This window comes from Mytilus trossulus, chromosome 1, assembly GCF_036588685.1.
Source record: "Mytilus trossulus isolate FHL-02 chromosome 1, PNRI_Mtr1.1.1.hap1, whole genome shotgun sequence".
In the NCBI taxonomy this organism is placed as follows: domain Eukaryota; kingdom Metazoa; phylum Mollusca; class Bivalvia; order Mytilida; family Mytilidae; genus Mytilus; species Mytilus trossulus.
This window is the reverse complement of record NC_086373.1, coordinates 4736061-4750507: the sequence shown is the minus strand read 5'-3', so window position 1 is coordinate 4750507 and position 14447 is coordinate 4736061. Positions and strand designations below refer to the sequence as shown.

The 14447-nt window shown below is 31.0% G+C and overlaps 1 protein-coding gene across 1 annotated transcript in view; it reads left to right on the top strand.

Moving 5' to 3' along the window:
* Positions 1 to 766: 766 nt before the first annotated feature.
* LOC134699027 (uncharacterized) overlaps positions 767 to 14447 on the top strand; it is a 31670-nt gene continuing 17989 nt past the window's right edge. The window contains exon 1 of the mRNA XM_063560719.1: positions 767 to 883. The gene's annotated coding sequence lies outside the window, so the exon portion shown is untranslated. The remainder of the gene's footprint in view (positions 884 to 14447) is intronic.

Here is a 14447-nt window from a genome sequence, read left to right as displayed (position 1 = left end):
GCACAAATTTGAACTACACATTTTTATTGGTCCAGTTTGGTGCCAACATTTTTATTGTCTTACCCAAATTCTTTCCCGAGTGAGTCAATCCTCCTTAGACCAAGTAGAGTGAGATGGTCTTTGAATGTTATAAACAGTCAATTACGATTTTTAAATATGGCGGGTGTGTATAGCATGTATTTTTTTTTATACATCTTGTATTTTTTCAAGCAGAATTTGTGCTCTTTTTGTTATTTTCACGAATTGGTTGATCTATATGATGTATCTTTGTTAAATAATGACATTTTTGATTTTTTTGTGGTCAGGGAATCTAAAATGTCGACATCCATAGTTTACAAACTTATTTCAGTATAATATCGATATTGTACATCTTTAAGCTATATTTTACCTTGTGTATACAGATATTTAAAACAAAAGTTTAAATATTTCAATTCAAATAGACAAGACAAGACAAGACAATATTTTATTTATATATAAAACTTATTCAAATACTACACGTATAAATCAACACACTACATAATTAATTACTCAATTAAAAAAAATATACATTGTAAGGTAAATTCAGTATGTCAAAAAGTATAGGGTAAATATTTTATTATTACATTTCATATGCTTCTAAGTACATAGGTACATACCCTTTTAAAATGTTTAAAAAACATAGTTCTTAATATAGAGAATGATATTTTCACATCATGAATAAAGTTTTATCAGTCAAATAACGGAAGTGGGTTTTTTTATACACATTTAATACAAATTCCTGGTGTGACGTCACGATTGGAAATTCCTATATAAGATCATATCACACATCTGCACTGTGGCATTGACTGTGTATATCATATCATAACTCTTGGGTAAGCGATATACTACTGGTGCCTTTATTTGGGTAAGTTATATGTATTTAATAGAAGTGTTTCGATAATGCATATACTCGACGCTGAGCATATTCTAATTAGTGACTTTTATACCATTCAAACCGCCATTTTGTGTCATTGTGTACTAAAATAAAAATGTAAAGTTGGGTAAAAAAGGATGAATAATCTAATAACCCGTTTCCTAATTTGTGAAATATATCATTAACATGATGGTTCTAGAAGTTTACTATTTGAATAAATTACGTGCAAGGACATTCGTAAAAATTGTACTTTTCCTCATCAATCCCACGTTGACTCAATGGTAAATGTAGCGACCCCATATCTACATGTACATCAAATTCACAAATTCTATAAATAAATGCAAGACTTTGCAACTCGGTTGGGAATATCAAAAACATAAATTTAACAAATATTCTACTTTTAAAACAATTTAAAGTAAAGGCAAATTACATCCAACATCGATTGAATTTTCGAGATTTTGTGCTCTTTCTGTTATATTCATGAATTTGGTGAATTATATGATGTGTCTTTGTTCAAAGTAACTAATGATATTTTACAACGCCTTAGATTGTGATTTGACATCTATGTCGTCTGTTTACTGAGTACCAAACGTGAATTCTGTATTGAATTAAAGTCTACATAATAGAGTTAATTTCCATTTTTCATAGATAAGTATTATGTTAGTCCAAATGATTATGATGTCGTCACAGCTTTTATTTAAAGTAGCCCTTAAAAATACCGTCCTCATCATCCTAATACATGTAGTTTGAACTAGGATCTTGAAAATAATTGTATGAATTTCAAGATTACATATTTGTTACAAAAATACGTCACATTTGTGATGTCTATGCTGTCGTTAATAAAAGATGATCAAAGATGTTCCTCATAATTCTGCGGTTTACATATTGTAACGACTATCCTATTATTTATCTGTGTGTTTTACTGTGCTGAGTGTTCTTGCGTTCGTTTGTGCATAATTAATGTCACGTAGCGCCGTAACAAAAATCCAAAATAAAAATATCTTTCTGAAACCCAAAATGCATTTAACTAATTATCTAGTGGATGCCATGCCTTAAAACTTTTCCAACTGGACAGGTGAATTTGTATTCAGATTAGTTTTTTTAAATGTGTAAAGACAGCCATTTGTTGTCCAAATGTTATATTGAACTTTAACGGTCGCCTGAATTTCAATCGGCCCATCCGCAAGCTTCTGTCTTCATAATATATAATATGTTTTGCAGTTTGTGCAACCCGTCCATAAAATTTGTTGTCGAGTTAACCACTCTTAAAGTTTGAAGGTCATCCGAAATTGATTTGCAAAACGCCAAAATTAAAAATTCCAAATATATATAATTTTCACTTACAACAGCGTGAAGGGGCTTTGTTTTCACGAAGTTATTGAGGAATATCTTTCCGTATGGAATATTTATAATAGAATTGCCTATAATAGTGTCTACAAGATTCAATTTGTACAGAGCTAATTTAATTATTTACATAACTTTTTTGTTTTAATACGATATCCAATGCTAAAGTCTAATATGTCTACTTCTACGGGCGCCAAATGGGACTTGAACTTTTTCTCATCAAAATCAAGTTTGTGTACACAAAATTCAATTCTGTCATAACAAAATCTTTTTTGTCTTACAAAACTATGTGATGCAGACTTGTTTTATGAGAACTTCAATTTTGTCATGACAAAATTCATTTTTGTAGACAAAATTCATTTTAAACTTATTATATAAACTTATTTGCATACACAATTGACTTTTGTTACCTGAGAGACAAAATTTAATTTGTACACAATTAACATGTTGATTAAATTAGGATCCTGTGATTTTGTAATTAAAATTATTTTTTGTGTAGACAATATTGAGTTTTGTTAGACAGAAGTGAAAATTTAACACAAAATTGACTCTTGTGACAGAAGTCAATTTTGTGTCACAAAACTCAATTTTGTCTACACAAAAAAAATGAATTTTGTCATGACAAAAATGAATTTTGTGTTTATTTTTGTGAACATAAAATTGACTTTTGTGGCACAAAATTGACTTTTGTGTTTTATTTTCACTTCTGTTTAACAAAACTCAATTTTGTCTACACCAAAATAAACACAAAATTGACTTTTGTGTTAAATTTTCACCTCTGTTTAACAAAACTCAATTTTGTCTACACAAAAATAAACACAAAATTGAATTTTGTGAAAAAATATCGGTTTTGTATGCAAACTAGTTTACAGAATCCAAACTAAACTAATTTGCATACAAAATTGACTTTTGTCGCCCAATTTTCAAATTAAGCAACAAAAGTAAAGACTGTGTTACAAAAATGAATTTTGTCATGACAAAAGTAACTCTTGTCCACTGAAAGATAATTTTGTACGACAACATATAAATTTGTAGTATGCTACACATTTTGTTAAACTGAACTGATTTTTCTTGATCAAAACTCACTTTTGTCCGTACAAAATTGAATTTCGAGTACAAAACCACAAGAGTCCCATTCGGCGCCCCGTAACTTCAGCGTCAATAATTCAAAATTTGCCTGTAATGTTCGTTGTGAGCCATAGCCCCGTATTGAAGACCGTACTTTGACCTACAATGGTTAATCTTTACAAATTATGACAAAGTGTTGTCTCATTGGCACCCATACCACATTTTCTTATATCTATCTATACGCTATTTTAAAGCATAATTAACCTCTTTTGTATGACATTAGTTTAAGACATTTGACGTACGAGAATAATACTTGTTCCATCGAACTATTCTCAACACGATTTAATGGCACATCTCTGCATATTACATTCGAGTAATAGTATCGTTGTATAAATGATATCGGATATGTTCCTTTCGTCGTAACTACAAACCCCTTCCCTTTCATGAATGTGACCTATCGAATTAGACTATTTACCGTATTTGCTATCACATAAGCAACATGACGGGTGTCATATGTGGAGCAGAATCTGCTTACCCTTCCGGGGCACCTGAGATCACCCCTAGTTTTGAGTGGGGTTCGTGTTATTTATTCTTTAGTTTTCTATGTTATGTCATGTGTTCATTTGTTTGGCTATTTTGTCTTTTTCATTTTTAGCCATGGCGTTTTCAGTTTATTTTTTATTTATGAGTTTGACTGTCCCTCTGGTATCTTTCGTCCCTCTTTTTAAACGAGAGTGACTTTTCGAAATACAGCCTTGCCAAGCTTTTTGAATAATGCAAATTGAACTGTTTGGAGTAGAAACATATCGTGTTGTACTAGATTCGGTGTTTCTCCAATGGTTTGTAGACAGGATATAAACAAACTAGTCACTGATCTGCAAAAAAGGGAGTTCTTTATGAGTGACGTAATTAGGCGTAATAATGATAGCATAATAAGATTTTCAGAGAACAACAAGGATTTGTTTTCATTATTTGATATTAATTCATATAGAACTGAAATCAAACGAACCTCACGTTGATTATATTAAAATAATCAACGTGGTCGTGAAAAGTATACATCGGGTAAGGTTAATTGGAGTATATATTTATGGAATACAAGTATACGTCTCCATCGTATAACCTGTGGTTATACATGGCTGACACGACAACTTTTAAATACTTCGTTTATAATCCTTCGTTGTTGATATAATTGAGTTTCAAATGACTTTCATACAAATGAGAAGTTTAACTAGTTATAAAACCAGGTTTTATCCACTATTTGCTACATATCGAATTGCCTGTATGAAGTCAAGGACATATCAGTTGTTTTTCATTCGTTAGGTAGGTTTAAACTTTTGATTTTTGCCGTTTGATAAAGGACTTTGGTTTTACATTTTCCTTGAAGTTTGGAATTTTTTATATTTTACTTTATTTAAAATTATTCGGGATCATATAAAATGTTTATAGATCCATATGTTCCTACATACGATCGATGGTTCTGTCCGGATATTCCGACTGCCTCCACTAATAAAACAGTAGTAGCTATAGAATATGGTGACGCAGGGTGGTGCAATACACATTAGGGTGTCGCAAATGTTCCACACTTATTGAGCTTGCATTCAGTGGTTCCGCAATGTCTTAACATTATCTTTGTATTTATACAAAAATGATATCTCAGAATACATATGTTTAATAAATGCTTAGTGATGCCGGGATTTTAGGACACTACGAAGTTTCAAAGATAAGCTGCTTAGAACTAGAGAGGTGTAGGATTATTTACAGATAAATTTTAAATGGATGTGTAAATAGCTGAAAACCAGACAATTGTACTAAGAATGTATAATATCAACAACAAAAAAAGAGTTAATGGATGTTTTCTCAAAATATTACCACAACTCAATGCTAGCTTTTAAATGTATTATTTTTTTTTATCATTGCTGATATTTTGAATCTTCTCAATCCGTACTATGATTTACAAATAACCTGTCAGTACAATTTAATCGCTCACTTTTTAAACAAATACATTAACACAAAGAGTCAAAATATTAAGGCCCAACACTGAAGAGTGCTGTAAAGTCAAAAATAATAATCTGTAACAACGTGAGGACATCTTTAAAAATCGATTTTTTTTAAAGAAATACTAGCTGGAAGCAGGTTCAATGGTGAAATGATATAATTTGGAAATGATGAATAGTAAACCGTAATGTATATATTTATCCGTATGTTAAACAATATAATCTCCATCTCAACTGGAACAGATAATACATATTGTCTACTCTGTCGGCCAATGTTTATGGTTTTATTGGCATGTTTTGTTCATGAACACGTACACAAACAATGCTATTACGATATGCTATTTGTAGAAACGGCGATCGGTGATTCATTGTTTAATTGACACATAAAAAGGAGGGCCGATACAGATAAAAATATATATGAAATTGAATGTCACCAAATTTCTGTACTTGTTTCTCCTTCGGCAGCAATTTGGAAAAGAGGCTGTATATTCAAACATGTGCTTGTAGCAGCGCCCCCTTTCAATTAAAGAATTCCAAAGAGTTTCAAGACAGATAATAACATATGTACCTACTTAACTATTTTACATATTTCTAAAAATTTACAGAACATGATAACACAAGACTGAATACAATAAAAGTTTACAGTCTTTATTTGTGCCATAAAGTCACCTATGCTGCACATAAGTGTATTTATTTAAAATTATTCGGATCATATAAAATGTTTATAGATCCATATGTTCCTACATACGATCGATGGTTCTGTCCGGATATTCCGACTGCCTCCACTAATAAAACAGTAGTAGCTATAGAATATGGTGACGCAGGGTGGTGCAATACACATTAGGGTGTCGCAAATGTTCCACACTTATTGAGCTTGCATTCAGTGGTTCCGCAATGTCTTAACATTATCTTTGTATTTATACAAAAATGATATCTCAGAATACATATGTTTAATAAATGCTTAGTGATGCCGGGATTTTAGGACACTACGAAGTTTCAAAGATAAGCTGCTTAGAACTAGAGAGGTGTAGGATTATTTACAGATAAATTTTAAATGGATGTGTAAATAGCTGAAAACCAGACAATTGTACTAAGAATGTATAATATCAACAACAAAAAAAGAGTTAATGGATGTTTTCTCAAAATATTACCACAACTCAATGCTAGCTTTTAAATGTATTATTTTTTTTTTATCATTGCTGATATTTTGAATCTTCTCAATCCGTACTATGATTTACAAATAACCTGTCAGTACAATTTAATCGCTCACTTTTTAAACAAATACATTAACACAAAGAGTCAAAATATTAAGGCCCAACACTGAAGAGTGCTGTAAAGTCAAAAATAATAATCTGTAACAACGTGAGGACATCTTTAAAAATCGATTTTTTTTAAAGAAATACTAGCTGGAAGCAGGTTCAATGGTGAAATGATATAATTTGGAAATGATGAATAGTAAACCGTAATGTATATATTTATCCGTATGTTAAACAATATAATCTCCATCTCAACTGGAACAGATAATACATATTGTCTACTCTGTCGGCCAATGTTTATGGTTTTATTGGCATGTTTTGTTCATGAACACGTACACAAACAATGCTATTACGATATGCTATTTGTAGAAACGGCGATCGGTGATTCATTGTTTAATTGACACATAAAAAGGAGGGCCGATACAGATAAAAATATATATGAAATTGAATGTCACCAAATTTCTGTACTTGTTTCTCCTTCGGCAGCAATTTGGAAAAGAGGCTGTATATTCAAACATGTGCTTGTAGCAGCGCCCCCTTTCAATTAAAGAATTCCAAAGAGTTTCAAGACAGATAATAACATATGTACCTACTTAACTATTTTACATATTTCTAAAAATTTACAGAACATGATAACACAAGACTGAAGACAATAAAAGTTTACAGTCTTTATTTGTGCCATAAAGTCACCTATGCTGCACATAAGTGTATTTATTTAAAATTATTCGGATCATATAAAATGTTTATAGATCCATATGTTCCTACATACGATCGATGGTTCTGTCCGGATATTCCGACTGCCTCCACTAATAAAACAGTAGTAGCTATAGAATATGGTGACGCAGGGTGGTGCAATACACATTAGGGTGTCGCAAATGTTCCACACTTATTGAGCTTGCATTCAGTGGTTCCGCAATGTCTTAACATTATCTTTGTATTTATACAAAAATGATATCTCAGAATACATATGTTTAATAAATGCTTAGTGATGCCGGGATTTTAGGACACTACGAAGTTTCAAAGATAAGCTGCTTAGAACTAGAGAGGTGTAGGATTATTTACAGATAAATTTTAAATGGATGTGTAAATAGCTGAAAACCAGACAATTGTACTAAGAATGTATAATATCAACAACAAAAAAAGAGTTAATGGATGTTTTCTCAAAATATTACCACAACTCAATGCTAGCTTTTAAATGTATTATTTTTTTTTATCATTGCTGATATTTTGAATCTTCTCAATCCGTACTATGATTTACAAATAACCTGTCAGTACAATTTAATCGCTCACTTTTTAAACAAATACATTAACACAAAGAGTCAAAATATTAAGGCCCAACACTGAAGAGTGCTGTAAAGTCAAAAATAATAATCTGTAACAACGTGAGGACATCTTTAAAAATCGATTTTTTTTAAAGAAATACTAGCTGGAAGCAGGTTCAATGGTGAAATGATATAATTTGGAAATGATGAATAGTAAACCGTAATGTATATATTTATCCGTATATTAAACAATATAATCTCCATCTCAACTGGAACAGATAATACATATTGTCTACTCTGTCGGCCAATGTTTATGGTTTTATTGGCATGTTTTGTTCATGAACACGTACACAAACAATGCTATTACGATATGCTATTTGTAGAAACGGCGATCGGTGATTCATTGTTTAATTGACACATAAAAAGGAGGGCCGATACACATAACCAAGGATCAAGTTATTTTTGTAGTACGTTTGTCTTTCGTTAGTATGTTTATGAAAGGAAATAACAAAAACACCGCATCCAACCTAAAACCTAAAATATTCGATAGACGTTTAAGATTCATGCGAGTACTTGAGTACTTGCGAGTATCATGACCGAGTTTCCGAATTACATTTCAGATCTGTTGACATCCCTAATATATATAGACCCTTTTTAATTCATCATTTGTATAAATACTTATATGATGACAAAGCAAACATCAAGCAATGTGGTTAGGAAATTGTATAGCTTATACATTACAGAAATAGTTTAAATTTAAATCTTTAGAAATTAACACAAACAGAAGTATCTTAGGCATTTAAATTTATATTTAACGCCTTTTTTCTACCAAATAGATTTGAAGGTTAAAGCAGACGTGACATGATTTTTTAATATCATTATTAGTCTTAAAACATGTTTTGTACAATTTCGCTGGTCAAAACCAAAATCTTTATAGATCAAAGAATACATTTATTAACACATGATTTTTAATAAGATAGCGATCACGTGATCATGCGTAAGGCAGTGGTTACAAGGTTACAAAATGTCTCAAACTGGACGAAGTCGATACACTATTAACGGTATTGTCAGCACTTTTCCCGATTACTGACAAAACTACAAAGACGATTGACCTCAACAATTTGAGCCATTGTGTATGGAAAGTAACAAAGAAAAGGATATTATTTTTTCATGCGATTTAAACAATGACTCACAATTTTTCAGACAATACCGATCGGCGTGTTACCATGCATATGGATTCGTCTGATGAATACATTAAAATAACCGCTTTTTGAGTTTCTATAAATAATAATACTTATAATCATGATTGAAAATTTGAATTGGATAATTATTGATGATCACGTTGTTTTTCTCTCTCTCTGTTACGCTAATTGTTTGGCGCCAGAAGTAGAAAGAAAATTAAACGATGACAAAAGTCAAATTAGGCGTTTGCAAGTGTTCATTTTGTTTTTGTTTCTTGAGACTTTTAATAGGTATAAATGAGCATCGAATACAAATACTTATAATTCTCATAAAACTACAATTACATAGTTATAGAGAACATACATAAATATAACTATAAGGTACAGGTTTTACAATCATGTGTGAACAATACAATGACATTAACATGGAGGACTGAATTTCACATTTATAACAATATTACAATATTACATGAATTAAACAGTTGATCAAATTTATAGATATTAGGGTTTGACCAGCAGTATGTAGGTAAAATTTTCTTTCATTCAAACATAAAAGATCCACAATTCATAATGTAATGGTACTTGTCACCAATGACGTTTGAGTCACAGAGACGGCAGATTCTGACTTCTCTCGATAAACCTTGCAACCTTCAAGACGCAATCGGCAAGTGGTGACTACCACATCTATATTTGCATAATGTATCAATGAATTTGTAAGGTAAAACAGAAAAATATTTTTCCAATTGAAAATTATTTTTAAAAATATCAAAAGTAATTTTTTGGTTTTTGGTCGGAAACTAATTCTGTTTTAGAATATGCAATTAACAAATGTTTTTTCCCTCTTTAATGTTATCATATATTGGAGGCAGTTGTTTTTGTAATAAGATGTTGACACATATAGCATACTTGACTAGGTAAAAGTTAGAAACTGTAGTGTTATTTAGTCATGTGTTATTTTATTTACATTTTTAAACCATACATGTTTTAAAAAAAACAATATCTTATGTTGAAAATTAATAAATCTGTACTACGCTTTTATAGTAGGTAATTTCATCCAGACCCTTATAGATATGACTTCAAATTTAAGGAATTTCACAAAGTAGATTCAAACTCACATATTTCTACCCCTCTCTTTCCAATATCCTCGAGCAACCAATTTGTTTATTAATATAGGGAATATGCTTATCACACATTCTTCAAAAATTTCTTCAAATGTGTTTTTTTCAAAGAATGTTACGTTTAAATCGAACTGTACATGAAAATGTTTACATGTTTCATACTTCAGTTCTGGCGATGGCGAGTTCTACGACAAAAAACAACAACCTTAAAAAATGCACTATCTATAACTTACTGCACACCTGTGACCTATGATGACCTCATAGCATGGCACCGATACCCTAACTCTAGATTCTTTATGCATGTGGGCGGAAAGAAGTGTGGATTGTTGTTTTTTTTTAAAGTCCCATCTAAGGCATCTTTATACCTTCTAAGTCGTTTGAAAAACAGAAGATATATCATTCTTTTTAATTATAATGTTGAATCCATCTGCATCACATTTATTCATTGTTTTCACTGTCATGCGTTTTGTTGGATGATAATCGAAACTAAATTTTCTCTGTATCCTTATTTCAATAGTAATGACAGTAACCACTGAGGCAGTAGCCTTTTTCGGATTTACTTACATGATTGAAGTATCCACATTTGACAGCTCGATAGATCGTTGCATTAATTATCATTAAACTACGTGCTATACCAAATATTTGACACTTATATTGTTATCAATGTATTTTGTATGAACATTAAGTATAAATAAACATTTTGAAACACAAATTTAAAATCGTGTCATGTGTCCTTTAAAGTGACATTATGACAAAACGTGGTTTTTACAGATTAGACCGACTTGCAAATTATAAAAAAAAAATTGTCATATTCAGGAGTGCATCTATAATTTCCCCATTTAATGATAATTTTGACTTCTAATGATATAAAACTGAATAATAAAATGATTTTCAGAGGTTTTTGTTTATCTTTTAAATTGTAGTTGTTGATCAACTAGCTTTGTTCTTACATTTATTTATTTTTCTACTTCCCTGTTATTGCACGTATTAACTATCTAAAAATCCTTGATCTCTCACACAGAATAACACAGTGGAGTATGATTGCTGCAAATATTTTTATCTATTTTGTATCTCAATGAATATAAAAACGAAGATCAGTTAGATTTATTTAAAAGTGTTCCGTATATTGTTATAATCAAAAACAAAGTATAATAGTTCAATATTTTGTATGTATCTAAATAACATAAACATCATACCAATATTTAAATAAGCTATGATCAATATCATGCATTACAGAATTCATATGCCATTGTCTTTAATTTAAATGATTAATCCTTTAATAGATTTGACATCAATACCCTAACGTGCCAATATTGCATAAATCTTATTAAGCAAAACATCAAGGTTATTTCAAAACCCATTTATCTGATCAGTATGTGTAGTATCAATGTTGGAAATGGCAGCAACACTAAATTTTCAATTGTAATAATTTTAAATACGTTCTTCAAATTTCAATAGTATTTATGCATTAATTCTCCCTTTTTTAAAGGAGATGTTTACAATGGAAACAGGAGTGTGGTTGTGCTCTTACACATGAGAAGTTTAGCTAACTATGAAACCAGGTTCAATCAACCATTTTCTACAAAAGAAAATGCCTGTACAAAGTCGTTGATATTCATTCGTTGGATGTGTTTGTGTCCTTGATTTTGGCATTTAATAAGGGACTTCCCGTTTTGAATATTCCGCGGAGTTCTTTTTTTTTTATTATTTGACTTTTTTCATTATCTATGGTGCATGTACTCCTTGACAACGACAATAGACTTCTCTTTCTATAGAGCTCAAGTGTAAGAGAAGAGAGTTCTCATCATCATTGCAAAGGGACGATGGTTATTGACAAGGAAGATAACGTAGATACAAGAATTGAAAACTGAAAATTTAAAGTTAACTCCTGTTCATATCTGCTTTTTGGTATAAGAAACACTTTTAAATGTATATCGGTAAGGGATAATAACCTTAAATCAGAGTGTTTAATAAACTTTATAAAATGTTCTATTTTTACTAACGTCTTTTTTAACAAATAACTAGTTGACTGTCCGCGCAAGGGTATATGAGAAGGACACTTAATTTATTAAATGAATTTAGCAGATCACTGAGAAATTGTTCATTTTTTGTCCTGCTACCAAAATATTTGTCATAAGTATTACAACTTCTCACGTTTTTTTAATTCTATATGTCCCATATATATTGTAGGAATGAGGAAGATAAGTTAAATCAGGGTATTTTATCAAAATGTTTACTTTCCTATTTTTTATTCTTATGGGATGAATAGTTCAAACATGTGCACTTTACTGTCATTTACTTATATTATTTGTGGTTTTGTATATCGTACATTATGACACATTACCTTTAATAAAGCAGCAAAAATGATACGGAACTTTGTTTTCAGGAGTGATTAGTTAGTTATTGATAAAAAATATAGTATAACTAGTATTCATGCCTATTACGACTGTTGAAGGGTTTCGTTTGAAAAATATCATAATACAGTATATATAAACAGTCTATTATATTACATGTATGACTGTCCCAGTTAAAACCTGTTCAAACGAACAACAAAATGGGAAAAAAACCAAGTCACTTTTCCACTCCTTAAAACAACCGTATCTAAGTAGAATATAAAAATAGAAAGCACATTACTCCCATCAATTTTCCTCTGGTCTCGGGGATGTTGAGATGTGACAATTTCCAAAAGTGTTTGCTCGTTAAGATAATATGAACCAACATATACGTATGAACAGCAGGCTTCAGTAAAAATCGGAGGACTTGGACACTGATTATGATAATGAGATAAATAACTCAGGAACAGAGAACTATCTTTCTGACGATTAATAAAAAAAAAAAGGAAGATGGATTATAGTTCAAACTTTAGCTATAAATGGAATTATTCAAGTGGCAACTAAATTAACTGTTGCTAGAAGGAATATCTTGCACACTATTAAGTTTTTGTATATTAAATGTAATATTACGTACATACATACCAAGTTAGGAATGTGGCAGGTGTTACCAAATAATTTGTTTCTATGTTTGTTGACGTTTGTATTAAGTGTTCCTGTTGTTCCTTTATGTTTTTCTTATGATTCATCTGTTTTCATCGGTTAAATTTGTAACCGGGAATTGTTTTCTCTCGATCGATTTATGACTTATGAACACCGATGTTTTACTGTTGCCTTAAATTTAACTATTCGTTGTCGTAGACATTAAATACAACGATGATTTTCCCAATAAAAGAAAATCAATAAAATCGTGTTCTATATCGATAAAGGCTACAGTAGTATACTGCTGTTCAAAACTCATAAATCTATGAACCAAAAACAAAATCGTGGTAACAAACTAAAACCGAGGGAAACACATTAAATATAAGAGGGGAACAACGACACAACACTGAAATGTAACACACACAGAAACGGACCAAGCATTAGACAAAATCCCACGAGAATAACAAATATAACATCAAAACCAAATACATGAATTTGGGATACACAAGTAACGTGACACGTCTTATCGCAATATAAATGTACACTCAAACATAAAAGAAAACAAACGACGCAACGTTAAAATGTAACATACACAGAAACGAACAGCAATATAACAATGGCCATATTCCTGACTTGGTACAGGACATTTTTAAACGAAAACATGGTGGGTTGAACCTGGTTTTGTGGCATGCCAAACCTTGCACTTTAATGGCAATTTTAAATCTATAGGCACTAATTGCGCCCTTTTAATAACAGATTCAATCCTGTATTGCTATGTATCTCAGTTTATAATTGAAGTCAGTGACTACACGTCTTTGTTACATTTGGTTGACACATTCAACAATACCTACCGTTATCTGGATGATAGTTTTTTTCTAATATAATACAGAGTTCTCTACTGATACTTGAAAATTTGCCAAAAAACTTCCTTTTGATAAAAATAACATTCGCAGTAGTAGTTGCCTTTTCTAGATTTAGACTTTGTAAAGCGAAACCTCATACTAACATCTCAAACGAAGGAGACGATAAATTTTCCTTTTTGACAAGGTGATGTTCCTTTGGCTCTTACATACAGTGTTTACATATCATAATCCGTTCGTTACCCCCGTGTGTGTTGTGATGTCAAGATTTTTTACGAATGCATTTAAATATTTGAAAATTATTTAGTCTAAAATTTGTTACATAATTTACCTTAAACGTTTACTAAATTCTTTCATATATGTGACCAGCCACGACATATCCAGGCTTATGGAGGTAGAACGTCATTGTGAGAAAAACGCCGTTAACTATATTTGACTAGCCACTTCCAGGCTTAGGAGAATTCATTGTCTAAAATTAGCTTTTTGCATATTTATCTAGA